Source organism: Leopardus geoffroyi, chromosome A1 (genome assembly GCF_018350155.1).
Source record: "Leopardus geoffroyi isolate Oge1 chromosome A1, O.geoffroyi_Oge1_pat1.0, whole genome shotgun sequence".
NCBI classification, from domain to species: Eukaryota; Metazoa; Chordata; class Mammalia; order Carnivora; family Felidae; genus Leopardus; species Leopardus geoffroyi.
Genome location: NC_059326.1, coordinates 193,631,604 through 193,644,705, shown reverse-complemented (window position 1 = coordinate 193,644,705; position 13,102 = coordinate 193,631,604). Strand labels below are relative to the sequence as shown.

General features: G+C 41.7%; 1 protein-coding gene across 2 annotated transcripts in view; it reads left to right on the top strand.

Moving 5' to 3' along the window:
- GRIA1 (glutamate ionotropic receptor AMPA type subunit 1) overlaps nt 1–13,102 on the top strand; it is a 307,810-nt gene that overhangs the window by 54,838 nt on the left and 239,870 nt on the right. The window lies entirely within an intron of this gene.

Below are 13,102 nucleotides of genomic sequence, written 5' to 3'. Positions count from 1 at the left end.
CCTTGCAATTAAATTGCTATATGGCCACCTCACCTTACTGAGCCTTAGTTTGTTCATCTGTAAGATGAGGTTGATAAGTGAAGGTAGAAAATTCCTTGAAACCCAAGTTTTTCAAATGTGGTCCATGGACCACCCTGTACCTAAATTATTAGGGTATACTTGTCAAAAAGTACTGATTTCTAGGCTCTAAGAGTCTCTGGAGATTTTTACTTTTATTACCACTTAATCCAGGGGATACTGGGGTGTACAAAGGTTCAAGACTATAGTCTTAAAGTCTGTGTGGAACACTCAAGAGCAAAACTGACCTGTGAATAGGAATCCAGAGATGTGGGTTCTAGGCCCAATTTACAGTGTAAGTTTGGACTCACCCTGCCCCTTCAGTTTCCCCATTTGACCAGTGAGAAGGTCAGAACTGGCAGGTTGCAGAACCTTCCAAGTTGGCAAATATGATATTGTGTTGCTTTGTTCGAAGTTTGCTCTGAAAAACCATGTTGAACCCAGGTGCATGGTGAGAGTGAAGGTGGAGATAGCAAGAGGACGGTGTGGTCTGGGCGATGAGTTTTCCCCTGTGGAAAGCCAGCTGTGTACATGGGGAGGAGCCAGTGATGCCTCTGTCCACCTTTCCATAACAGCACACACCTTCCAGCAGGACCAAGCATTTCCAAAAACATTCAGTGAGACTTGTTGCAAAATCAGAGCAGGCTCTGCTAGAGAGGCAAGAAGAAGAAAGAGTTCTGTGACCGCCCAGTGGGCAGAAAGGAGACTGTAGCCAGGTTTTCCTGGCTTGAATGAACTACACATCCTTGTGATGCCCGGATTGAGATGGAATGGACTTTCCTCTGGTGAAACATGTCATCATTCAGAGACTAAACACCAGACATCTCAAACCAACTTTCATAGCCACTCAGGCCATGACTAGCCTGACCTCTCTGCTTTGACTCCCATGGTTGACCAGTTGGCTTATTGATCAACTTATTGATTAGTTCATCTATCAATTATTTTTGAAATACCTACCCTGTGTTAAGATCTCTGCTAGTTACTAAGAAGACTGACCAATGAACTAGGCATTCACATGATCCACTGTACCTACTTTTCTTCGGCCTACATTACTCTGTCCCTTAGGGCCACCCTGCCTTCCTGCGGTGACAAAGTCTTGGACCTGAGCCCATTCTACTCTAGGCTTCACTTGAGTGTCTCTTCCAGAGTCCTTGATGTTCAGGCAATGGCATTAAGCAACCTTTGACCATCTGGAAGAGAATTCATAGAACAAATTCATTTTCTCTGATACCAAGAAACAGAACATATAAAAGTCAAAATCTGTGCCTTCCTCACATTCTCCACTTTGTATATATTCTGAGAGATACCCAAGTACTCTCTTTTCCTGTGTACTACTGAACAGCTGTGGAATCAGCATGAACTACAATTCTTCCTTCTTTCGGGAGGAATTGCATGGGATCGGGAGTTGTCACATCGTGATGATGGACTTGCTTCAGATGTATAATAAATGGTATCCCATGGGGAATGGCTTGAGAGCAGCTGACAGCACTTGGCAAAGCATTCTTCATTAGCTGTAGGGTGAAACCGCCACTTTGCCAACAGTAGTCTTTATGAGCAACTGGAGATCAGGGACTAGATAAAAAAATTTTTGTGTTGCAGAGTGGGATTTTACAGAGAACGTGGAGTGGAGCAAACTAGCGGTCACAGAGCTCACTCTTTGCTCTGCCATTGGCTAGTCACGAGGCCTCAGCTAACTCCCTTGCATTTTCCAAGATTCAACTCATGACATCTCCTCTGAGAAGCCTTCTTCAACCACTCTCTCTTCCCTCAGTCTAGTGAGGGGGCCTTCCCATATGCTTACATAGCACCTCTCTATTTTTCTTCGGTTATCACACTGTAACATAATAGTTATATAAATACCCCTCTCTCTAAATTATATGAGTACAGTGTAGTGATTGTGAACAAGGACATTATAATCAGGCAGACATAGCTGCAATTCAGAGTTCTGCTGTCTTCCGCTTGTGTAAAGTAATACGCTTTTCATAGGTTTCCTGTGAGGATTAAGGATGTATACGACAATTAGCACAAAGTATAGGTCATCGCTATTTTTGTCTTTGTTCTGTAGCCACAGTGCCTAACACAATGCCTGGCACACACTGGCACAGGAAGTTGCAGTAGAGGTGGTGAAGTGATGTTGGTGATGGTAGGTGGTGACAGGGCAATGATGTGATGGCGGTGGCAGTGATATGATGATGGTGGTGATGGTGGTAGTGACAATAGTGAGCACGGAGAAGCAGCAGCTACCATTTAGTTAACAGCTAACAGTGCCAGGCATTGTATTGTATTGAGTGCTTGCACATATCTAATTTCATCCTCTTGACACCTTCCAGGTACTCTTTGTATCTTCCATCTTTCAAGTGAATTTTCATTCAAGTGAGGTTTCAGGTGTTGAGTAATTGACCTAAGACCCTATGCTTAAGAAATTAAGTCAAAGTCAGAACTTGGCGCAGGCTATGTGACAGCATCATGTATATGGAAAGCACTCAATTGTTAGTTATTTAAATGAAGGAGGAAGGGAGGGCTGAGGGAGGGACGGAGGGAGGGAGGGAGGGAGGGAGGAAGGGAGGGGGAGAGAGGGAGGGAGTGAGGAAGGGAGAGAGGGAGGAAGGAAAGAAAGAAGGAAAGAATTGACTTGTTTTCTGATGTTAAGATTCCTTTTCTGACAATAGTGATAATAGTTTTAGGGTTTTCTTTTCTTTTTTCTTTTCTTTTCTTTTTTAATTTTCTTCTTTATTTTTTAAAATTTACATTGAAATTAGTTAGCATATAGTGCAACAATGATTTCAGGAGTAGATTCCTTAATGCCCCTTGCCCGTTTACCCCATCCCCCCTCCCACAACCCCTCCAGTGACCCTCAGTTTGTTCTCCATATTTATGAGTCTCTTCTGTTTTGTTCCCCTCCCTGTTTTTATATTATTTTTGTTTCCCTTCCCTTATATTCATCTGTTTTGTCTCTTAAAGTCCTCATTTGAGTGAAGTCATATGGTTTTTGTCTTTCTCTGACTGACTAATTTCACTTAGCATCATACCCTCCAGTTCCATCCACGTAGTTGCAAATGGCAAGATTTCATTCTTTTTGATTACCAAGTAATACTCCATTGTGTGTGTGTGTGTGTGTGTGTGTGTGTGTATATATATATATATATATATACCACATCTTCTTTATCCATTCATCCATCGATGGGCATTTGGGCTCTGTCCGTACTTTGGCTATTGTTGAGAGTGCTGCCATAAACATGGGGGTGCATGTGTCCCTTCAAAACAGCACGCCTGTATCCCTTGGATAAATGCCTAGTAGTGCAATTGCTGGGTCGTAGGCTAGTTCTAGTTTTAGTTTTTTGAGGAACCTCCATCCTGTTTTCCAGAGTGGCTGCACCAGCTTGCATTCCCACCAACAATGCAACAGAGATCCTCTTTCTCCTCATCCTCGCCAATATATGTTGTTGCCTGAGTTGTTAATGTAAGCCATTCTGACAGGTGTAAGGTGGTATCTCATTGTGGTTTTGATTTGTATTATAATTTTAGGTTTTATGAAAATCAGATGAGATAAAGGAAGTGAAAACTCTCTGAAAATTGTCAAATCCTCTCCATGTATAAAGACCAAATCAGCAGCCACAGCTCCATAATTACTCTTTCATTATTTGGCTCTAGGCTCTGGGAATACAGTGAGCAAAATGGACTAAAGTACTGACCTGACAACAATACTATATTATAAACCTCAAAGTTTCTAAGAGACTAGAGCTTAATTATTCCCACCACAAAAAAGAAATCATTATGTGATGTAATAGAGGTTAGCTAACACTATAATGGTAATCATATTGTAATAAATGTATCAAATCAACACAGTGTGCACCTTAAACTTATTCAATGTTCTATGTCAATTATTTGTTAATAAAAATAAATTGATTAATGAATTAAATAAATCACCTGCCCTCCTGGAGCTCTCAGTCCAGTGACAGACAATAAGCAAAAAGTAGAACATGTAGTGACGTGGGGGAAAGCAAAGCATGGAGGGAACTGGAGACTGTGTGAGTAGGAGTGTCATTCTGTTAAACAGAGTGGTCAAGGAAAGCCACCGATAAGGTAACATTTGAGCAGGGCATGAATGAGGTGAGTCAGATAGCTGTGCAGTCTGAGGGAGAGTGTTCTCACATCCCACAGGACAGCTTAAAAGTAAAATTAGGAATATTCAGAAACAGCAAGATCACTGTAATGAAAACGCTAGGAATGAGCTAATGCAGGAACCCCAAGATCTATTGCCAATGAAAGAATGAAGAGTAGAATTCAGTATTTTCCCTGGTGCCTTCCCCTAGCCCTTTTCCTGAAGCCTCAGTCAAGGTGTGATGTCCTAGAGGAAAGAGATCATTATCTGGAAGCATGGTTCCCCTGGCAACAGGCAGCAGGCTGGAGAGAAGTAGCCTCTATTCACCACTCAACCATCCATGGGCAAGATGAGGCTAGACAGGTCATCTACACTCATGGCCTTCTTATTTCTCCCAGCTGGGAAAGACAAAGGCAAAATTAGGGGTTCTCACCACAATAAAAGGAAAAGAATTAGCTCAGCCCAGCTCTACAGGGATCTATAATGATATTGGCACTGTTTATGAAAATCTATAATGATCCAAGATGAAGCTAGTTGTACATTATTCAAATTTATGGAAAATGCCAAATTACACAGGATTGCAAGCCCAGGAGAAGATGATGAAAGAAACTATCAACCGAACTGAAGAGCTTAGAGGAATAAGTAAACAAACGGTTAAGAGTAGAGATTTAATTTAGATAAACCTAGAGGCAGGATCTCTAGAAGGTTCCAAGGTCAGGTGAAAGTAGGAAAAACTAGCTAGTTACATGGAAGAGTCATGGGAAGGGTTCTGGGAAGTATATTGGTGGCAGTGTGGCCAGTATTAGAAGAAAGCCAGAGAAAATGAAATTACTGAAAAAATGTGACTTATCCTTACAATCCAAAATGTAATGGGATAGTGTGTGGAATAGAGCTCCAGGCTGGGGCCTGAGGCTGAAGTTCAAGTTGTCTAGGAAATGGCTCTGTGACTGCAGAAGCCTGCTTCTAACCTTTAGCTTCCTCTTTCATAATGATCTATAATGTGAGTTCTCAGCCCCAAATCTTTGGTTCTCTCATGTTTACAGAGGGTGTCCCGAGCTCTCAGGAGACACTGAATCCATCCCTCCTCCATTGCCACACACCATGATGGAAACAGCAAAAGATACAGATTCATGACAGAGGCCCTACAGAAGGGCATTCATCTGAGAAATGGATCAAAGATCCAGGAATCATCAGACACATTGAAAGAAGTTGAAAGCTTGCAAAATTAAGGAAGGATGATAGCTATGATAGTTCAGTATAACTGGGTTACACCAGATGTTGCAGAGAAAATAAAAGGGAAGGTTCAACGTGGTTGAGGGATGTGTGTGTAATGCAGGATGGTGGTTGTTAAATAAGACAAATTATAGACTGGGTGTTTTTTTTCAGGATTGGGGTGAAGCTTGAGTGACTTTACGATGGTGTGGCAGTCTGGGATACAGGAGTAGTTGTATTCTGCTATAAACCATAGCCATCTATCCATTTTAGGATCGGCCCAGGGAAATTTGCAGAGGATGCCAGAGAGAGAATGTCAGGCTCATCCTTGTTGTTCAGGCCCTGGGTTAATTCACCACTGTAGTGACATAGGTGCTAACTACGTGCTAAGCTTGGTAGGCAGAGGTCAGCAAACTTCTTATGTAAAAGGCTAAATAGTAAATATTTTTGGCTTTGTGGACCATTCAATCCCTGTTGCCAACTACTCACTTCTGCTGTTGGAGAGGAAAAGGCAATATATAAATGAATGGGTATAGCTATATTCAAATAAAAGTTTATTTATAAAAGCAGGCCACCAGATTTGGCCCACACACCTTTGTCTGCTGGCTGCTGTTGAAATACATGATGGCCCCACTTACCAGTAAATGTGTTCTCATGATTATCCTGAAATCTATCCAATTTTGTGAATAACCCCTTCCTATTGGGAAGACAATGAAGGTGGAAAAGCCCTTTTTCCAATAGGTGTTCCAAAGAATGGGATTACTTACTGAGATGCATGTCACTGGAAATGCATTTCAACATGCAAAAAATCTCAGGTATTTAACCTGGTCATTGGTGTGTGAGGATGAATTTGTAGAATATGAGTTGCTTATCTTATTGACACGTGATGGTAGAAGCACGCCAAAGTGGAGGCAGGTTTTGACTCCCTCCAATGAGGAGGAGTTGAAGAAATAAACTCATGTCCAGAGGAGAGATCACTAAGGGAACACCAGGGAAGAGAGAGAGAAAAGACAACTGGGTGGAAGTCATAGGGACTCTAGTGTGGCTACTTGTAACAGAGATTATGTTTTGGGTCCTTTATCAAGTATTTTAGAAGGGGTTTCGTTCACTTGCTTATCAGATGATGTAAAGATTTCTCATAAGTTTCCCCTATATGGAGGAATTCAGTAATACTTATTTACGTTGCTAATTTCTGCTTATGATAATGCAATAGTAACACAGCAGCAGCTACTCAGTGAGATACGGTGATGGGTGCTCCGTGCGTATGACCTCACTGAATCTTCACCAGAGCCTTGGGAAGCAGGGAGGGAAAGTAGTGCAAAGATGAAGAGATTTAGAGCGAGCCTTGGTAACTGATCCAAGGAAACACGGTTCCTATGTGCCAGAGCCCGGCCCTGAACTCAGGTCTGACCCCACAACTGACACTCCTGATTACCTCATTTGCCTAGTTCAGAGCTGTGACATTCCCTCATTAGTGGGTGTGTTCGAGTGATGAGTCAATGCTTGGACCAGTAACCTATGAGGATCCTCTAAACCAAACTCTTATTCTGGTTGAAGGGCAGGGAACTAAATCATCAAAATTTGTAAACAGAGACCAGAATGTAATTTCCATGAAGATAATATACTTGTCTCTTCCATTCACCATGTTGGCATTTTGTTCTGTCTGATAAATATTTGAATCAATGAATGAATCAACACATGAACACTCTTGAAATTATTTCTTTTTAATATAAAAACCCTCATGACCATCTAACCCAACTCTCCATGATTTCATGATTGGGCCTCATACCTCTCTCTCTTTTAACCACATCATCCAATACCCCAGGCACAGCGGGCACTTAATGAATATTAGATAGTGATGAGGAAAGCTAGCTGACTCTGAGCAAATAAAATGCTGTGTAGCTACAGTAATCTACAACCTTTCATCCCTCCCAGCTCTCATGACAGACGCAACTAGTTATCCTCTCTGGAAGTTGTAGCTCAACTCTTTTCTCTCCATTTATGGATGTAGATTGGAAAGTAAATCAGAGAAGGATAAGCTAAAAATACGCTCTAATTTATAAATGGTGATACTTTACTAATGGCGGATTACTTAGAACACAGTTTAAAGCCATTGACAGAAAAGCTGGTGGGACTTTTATGTGGCTCCACATGGCAGAGTTCAGACCTGTGGAAGAATCGGGGGTAATAGCAGAAGACATGTTATCCGAAGAGTGAATGAGCTGAAAGGGGAAGTACTGAGCCCCTGGACCCCAAAGATACCGAAGCAGAGGTGGCCAGGGGTAAGGTATAGAGAGGATGGCTATGTTGGGTGAAGGTCAGGGGCAGTTATCACTACAGCCCTTTTAGAATATAAACTTAGAAAAAAAATAAAAAAATAAAATATAAACTGGGGTTTTTGACATGCCCCGTGTCTCAGTTTACTGTGACATTATTCTCTGGTAAACAAATAACACTTAACATTTTTTGTTTTTGTTTTTGTTTTAAGTGGGCTTCGTGCCTAGCTCAGAGCCCAACAATGGGGCCGAGCTCACAACCCTGAGGTCAAGACCCGAGCTGAAATCAAGAGTCAGACGCTTAACCAACTGAGCCACCCAGGCTCTTCTCCCCTTAACTTTTCATTAAAACATAATATACATTACTTGCATGAATTCTTACTCTTCCTTGAGCACTTTGGGCCTGGTTATAACCTTGGCGGGACCCCCAGTCTGTGGCAGATGTATTCATTCTTCCCCCAGGCTAAGAGTACAAGGATTTTCAATTTGTTTGTTTGTTTGTTTACCTATCTATCTATTTATTTATTTATTGAGAGAGGGAAAGCGAGCACAAGCCAGGAAGGGGTAGAGAGAGAGGGAGAGAGAATCCCAAGCAGGTTCTACAGTCAGCATAAAGCCCAAAGCCAGGCTTGAACTCATGAACTGTGAGACTACATATGACCTGAGCTGAAATCAAGAGATGGACGCTTAACAGACTGAGCCAGCCAGGTGCCCAGGAGTGCAATGATTTTCAATTAACAAAGTTCATTCTGTGTCACATCACATAAGCCCGTGTGTTCAGGAACGAGAGACACCATGACAATCGGTCCATAAGAATTAGCTCAGCACTTTCTTGCAAGCCCTGAATGTGCTGGGATGGCCTGAGGTGGAATCCAGCATTTTTTAAGTCTTTTTTTTTTATTCCAAAACACAGTCCTGAAATGGAACCCATAATCTAATCTTCACAGTAGCTTTGGGGTGAATGCCATTATCACCATTTTACTTAGAAGTAAACTGAGACCAGACACGAAGGGTTTCAGTGTTTAAACGTACAACAGCAGTTAGGGGCAAACTTGGGACTATACGTTAGTTTTCTCTAGACACAGGAATCTCTCTACCAGGCAACTTTTTATACAACACTCTAACTTCAGGACTGATGGCTAGGCTGATTGTTGCTTGGAGATAATTGTGATTAAACATAGTATTCTTTCAAATTACACAAGTGACATGTTTATTGTGGGAAACTACAAAAAAACAGATAAGAAAAGAAGGAGGGAGAAATCAAAGCACCTATACAAGGTTATCTGAAATACCCCTGTCAATACGTTGGTATATATCCTTTTAGATTTACTATCCACATGTTGGGTTTTGTTTTTAATTTTTACTTTGTAAGACTGACATCATTGGAGTATGTAAAGTTTTTCCTTCTTCAATATTCACTGACTATCTTACTAGCTTCTTTCACTTCAATTAGTAGATATCCACACTCACACTTAAATGGCTGCATAGAACTTCTTGATGTAATATAGCATAATGTGTTCAACAGAAACTTATTGTTAGATATTTAAAACATCTGTGTATTTTAAAAGCAACATTCTTGAATAAACAGCCTACAACTTACCAAAGCTCAAAAGTGGGATATTTAGGTCATAAACCGCTCTGAAGAACCCTGAGTTAGCATTCAGCGGGCCAGAAAATAAGTTCTCTTCTCTCAGCCTGGTTGGATAACTGAATTAGCGCCCATCCACATTTGCTGCTCCCATCACTGTTCAATGCCAGACATGACCAGCACTATGATATATGAGGGATCAGACTCACTAAGTTTATTTTCAGGTTGAAATTGAGCTCTACACAATACTGGGGCATTATTACCTGTGCGTCCTTGAGATTTCTGCGCCACCTCCCAGAACAGAGGTTAGCAGGTGCCACTGAATTTTCACCAGGAAATAGAAAGAAAAAGCCATCAGTTTAAACTGTGAAAAATCTAATACCATCCCAGACATAGTATCAGAATCAGACTGCAGCCGTGGGACGAAAAGTCCCATAGACTTGAGGAAGAGCAAGATGGAGATAGTTTGTTGGAGGTGTGAGGTCAGAAGGGAAGGGTTCAAAAGAATTCAGAGCAACCCAGCATCCAAAAAGTGAGCTAAACCAGCCAAATGATGGACTCTGGTATCTTTGGAAAAGAAAATGCACCTGGTTTCTCACCAAAAATTTGCCAGAAAGGGGCGCCTGGGTGTCTCAGTTGTCTAAGCATCCGACTTTGGCTCAGGTCATGATCTCGCGGTCTGTGAGTTCGAGCCCTGCGTCAGGCTCTGTGCTGACAGTGCAGAGCCTGGAGCCTGCTTCAGGTTCTGTGCCTCCCTCTCTCTCTGCCCTCCCCTCCTCACTCTCTGTCTCTCTCTGTCTCTCTGTCTCTCTTCTCTCTCTCTCAAAAATGAATAAACATTAAAAGAAATTAAAAAAAACAAACAAACAAAAATTTGCCAGAAAACAAATTTGCCAGACCATTCATTTGTAGGATTACAGTGACTCTCCAAGTGATCGAGAAATTCCAAAAATATGTTTTCCCTCCCCTGCTATGATGCTCAAGGGAAGGAAACCAGGGTGGTGGTAAAGCAAACTGAGGTCTACATGTTAGACCTGGCTTCAGTCCCTCTCTGTGCGACTAAGAGAATTCTGTTCTCTGCCGAGGCTTTGATTTTCTAGCCATTAACTAAGGAGAGAGGCATCATAATATACTTGTCAAGAATTTCAGCTCTACCACTTACTGTTTGAAGTTAGTAGTAGTAAGTTGGCTGTTCATTTCTTCAGCCTCTTTGAAGCCCCAATTCTCTAGTCTTTAAAATTAAAAATAAAATATGTAGCTTACAAGACTGTGCCGAGTATTAAAACAAAATGAGGTATATAGAAAGCTTAGCCTAAGACCCCTGATACAGTTGATCCTCCATAATGACAGGAGTTGGCATCTGTTTCTTCTTTGTTCCTTTCCAGCTCCAAAGGGTTACTCTATGACAGGTGTTAGGGGCAAGTAGAGATGCTAAGAGGTGTTCATTGCCCCCAGAGGGTTAATAGTGAGCTGTGGGGAGTAGACACGGGAACACAGCTGGACTGAAAGACTGAGGAGTGAGTTGTGTAACTGAAACAGAACACTGCCTCCTCGCCAGGGGTGAGTGGAAGGAGGCTTCACAGTGGAAGCAGTTGTGGGAGTGAGCTTTAAAACATGAAAAATAATTTGTTAAGGGAGGGTAATATTAGAACCACCCAGATAAAAAAATAAAATAAAGGGCACAGCTGGATGGATGAATTGTTATCATGGATTTTGAACTCCTTCTAACAGGTTGATACAGTTGTTAAGGTGGAAAAAAATAAGCATATATATTTACGACTGAACCCAAATCAATTACAGCTACAAATTTTAAATTTCTGTTCTCCAGATCGAAGTAATAAAAGCCTGGTGTCTTTATTTTCCTACTAAAAGTCTGATCTTGAATGGATGAGATCGACTGTTTCTCAGTTCTAAGATGAGGATTGTAAATCCTACTTGTCCACCTCCATAGGTTGTTATGAAAATTAACTAAGATAATACAGGGTCTGCCGTAGAATCATCTGGAAATGCTTGTGAAAGCAGATTTCTAGACCCCACCTTCATAGGTTCTGAATCAGTAGGTCTTGGGACGACCCAAGAATTTATATCCCTAACAAGCTTCCAAGTGATATTAATGTGGTCAGTCTGAGGACGGCACTTTGAAAACCACGTCTTTAGGGCACTGTGGTTTTCTGAGCTTGTATTCACAATTGGCACAAGAGTAATGTAACTGTTTATTACATTTTATGCTGTTTCTAGCCCCTTAATAGACTCTACAGGGGATATGCACAAGTAGAAGACATAATATTTTCTTTAGCTGTCCCTACACTCTATTAGCCTTGCTCAGTCATATGTAGTTAATGAATGTGTTGATTTGATTTGTCCTCATATAGCTTCTAGTCTCACCAGAGAGACATAAGAAATTTATTAGAATGAGTTAGAATGATATGACTCACTGGAATAAGATCAAGTCTTTTTCCATTTTTTTTTTCCTTAGTAATCCAGCCTATGATCCCTAAAGGACTTTTTCTTTTCCCTTTCTTGTCTCTTAAACTTTGCCACAAACTGCATCCTTAATGTAGCTCCCCTCCCTACTTCTGCCTCTATGACCATATATCCCCATAGCCTTTAGAGGCCCTAGCTAGGTTGGATGGGATTTCAGTTGGTGTAAGAGAATGGATACCTATGTAAATAGAGCCAGATGTTCACTCCAGCATCTGAAATGGACGGTCTCAGCCATCAGAACTGTAAATCACCTTTAGAAGCCTCCTTCTCCCAGAAGCGGAGTCTTTTTACGTTATTCATATCCCCGTGTGTACAGTACACTCTTGTCTCATGAAGACTACAGCAACCACCCTGCTTTCCTAGCCCATCCCCTTCCTGCACCCCACCCCCCTTCTTGGCCTCTTCGCTTTCATGCTTCACGGTGTCCTTTGCACACTCTGTTCTTTGCACTTCTTTGGGGAGCAGCAACTTCCGGGACCTGGTTCCAGTCATGCTAAGACGATTGCCTTTCCATGATCCCGATATATTTTGAAGAGTACGTTTTCTCTTTGAAGGAGAAAGAACAGCAACCATCCTAATTCCCTCAGACAACAGGGTAAAGAGAGCCCACCTCATCCTCGCTGAAGCGGTCTTGTGCTCTTTTCAGGATAAACCATGCTTTGGAATTGTCTGCTTGTGTTTTGTGGTGTGATGTTTTTTTCTCAGTCAAAGATCTTAAACTGGTTCCATGGATCATATTCACCCTGTGGATGGGGTGAAATAGAATATTTTTCAAAAAGAAAAGTGAGTTTGTGAACTGGATTTCCCACTAAAAATGAGTTTACCTAAAAAATTTGGATTTCTGGGTTCTTAAAACAAAAATATCAGAGGATTGGGTAGCAGTGGACTCCCATTGTTCAAGGCAACATTGAAGGACCGAGTGCTGGCCACCTGCTTTGCACAGGGTCCGTGCTCTCCAGTTTGCCACTGTCCACACTGGCTTGTGTCACTCAGTTACCTGGTTTGCCTGGTTCCTGAAGGTTGTGAATTAGTGGCTTAATTTTACTCTTCTAGACAGGTTTACAGACCCATAGAGTTTGGGAGCTGCAGAGGTTCCTTAGAGTAGGGATTTCTAAACACTGCCACGCATCAGAATCACTTTGTAGCTTCTACAAATCCCTAAACCCAGGCTGTACGCAATCCCACTTACGAAAGGATCTCTGAGGGAGGGCCCAGCCATCTGTATTTTTTAATTCCCTGGATGATTCCAGTATGTGGATACATTTGAGAACCTGTACCACAGGGGAGTCCTTCTCAAATGTTATTGTGCCTATGAATCATCTGACGATCATGTTAAAAATGCAGTTTCTAGTTCAGTAGGTGTGAATAGAGCCTGATGTCTGG